The sequence below is a fragment of the Halyomorpha halys genome, unplaced genomic scaffold, assembly GCF_000696795.3.
Source record: "Halyomorpha halys isolate HHAL.00 unplaced genomic scaffold, Hhal_1.1 Scaffold833.1, whole genome shotgun sequence".
In the NCBI taxonomy this organism is placed as follows: domain Eukaryota; kingdom Metazoa; phylum Arthropoda; class Insecta; order Hemiptera; family Pentatomidae; genus Halyomorpha; species Halyomorpha halys.
Genome location: NW_027109632.1, coordinates 626,901 through 628,306, shown reverse-complemented (window position 1 = coordinate 628,306; position 1,406 = coordinate 626,901). Strand labels below are relative to the sequence as shown.

The following is a 1,406-nucleotide window of genomic DNA, read 5'->3' as shown; positions in this document are numbered from 1 at the left end:
ATTTTAAATAATTATTATTAAAATAATATAAAAATCTTTTTTGTCGGTTCCCAGGACGCATTTGTAAAAATCAGAGATGGGCAAAAATTAGCTTTAGTTGAAAATACGATCCTTAATAAATCATGAATTAACCATTGATAAATAAATATCGTATCCACGACAATTTTAGCGATTAGTTTTAACTATAGTTAATTTTTGCCCAACTCTGGTAAAAACCCACCTCAGTATCACTAAAAATAGTTTAATTGAAATCGGCGTTCCCACATTCGTAGTATCATCTTAATAGTTCAAGGAAAGAGCAATTTCTATCAACATAAAAAATAAAGTTGTTAAGTTTGTGCATTTTGATCTTTCATATTTCAATTACATAAATCTTATTAGACCAACAGCAAAATATTAATTCACTTAACTACATTGAATCTTACTTTATTGCCTGTTAAAACAAGAAATAATTTATAGCCTTTTATGATAGCTAATTATTTTAAGACTAAATCTTTCCACAGTTATCGCATGGAAGACCAAGTTTTATTAAATTTAAAATCTTTAGCTGCGATATAAAAATATGTTTGGGTCTACATTTCAGAATAGCATTTATCATGCATTTATGTTATAGCTGCTATAGGAGATACTTGACAACTGACAGGTGATAATGAAAAAAAATGTAATTATATGGTTGGAGGCCCAGGTCTGTTCGAGGTAATAGCTGAATTTTATTGTATAAAAGATGTAACAAACAAAAAAATTAATCTATCAATAAACTATTGCCTGAGTAATAGACAAAACATCTAAACTCGAAAAAAATACGTTTTCAAGAAAATTTGTAGATTGTTTCCGCAACAATGATTTTAGGGTTGTTGAATCGGAAATGCAGGTTTGCCACCTCGCCAGCCATCATGGATGTGCTGTGAACAGAATCAAACGGGACAGGAGCCAATGGTCAATGCAAGTGAATCAATTATTTTTAACCCAAAATTATTTGTACTTGGTAGGAAAAAGATCATTTCAAAAAATGTTTTTGTACGAAATGAAAGATTTTTTTTTTTAAATTATTTATTTAATGTAATTTACTACTGTACAAAATAATACAATAGGTAAATATGTAGTATGTTTCATATACACTTGAAAATCTTGGGAAGGAACCACTCATTGGTGGTACCTCAAACATTAATTTAAATTAGGAGGTCCCGTGGCCGTCTTTTCAGACGCCTCGGAGGATTATCAGGGATTGTTAAGGATGAAATATTAAGAATTAATGGGTTAGGATGATTAAGGAGTGTGGAATAAAAAGACGCATATCTGACGAATGGGATCTTAAGGTCTTTATGAATGAGTTTATTTGTGACGTAATAAGGAGCATCAAGGATTTTACGTAGGATTTTGGATTGTAACGATTGGATGCGGGAAGA

General features: G+C 30.6%; 1 protein-coding gene across 1 annotated transcript in view; it reads right to left on the bottom strand.

Moving 5' to 3' along the window:
• The window catches only part of LOC106686523 (hillarin-like), a gene marked incomplete at its 3' end in the record, with an annotated part of 68,978 nt that overhangs the window by 8,885 nt on the left and 58,687 nt on the right, over positions 1-1,406 (bottom strand). The window lies entirely within an intron of this gene.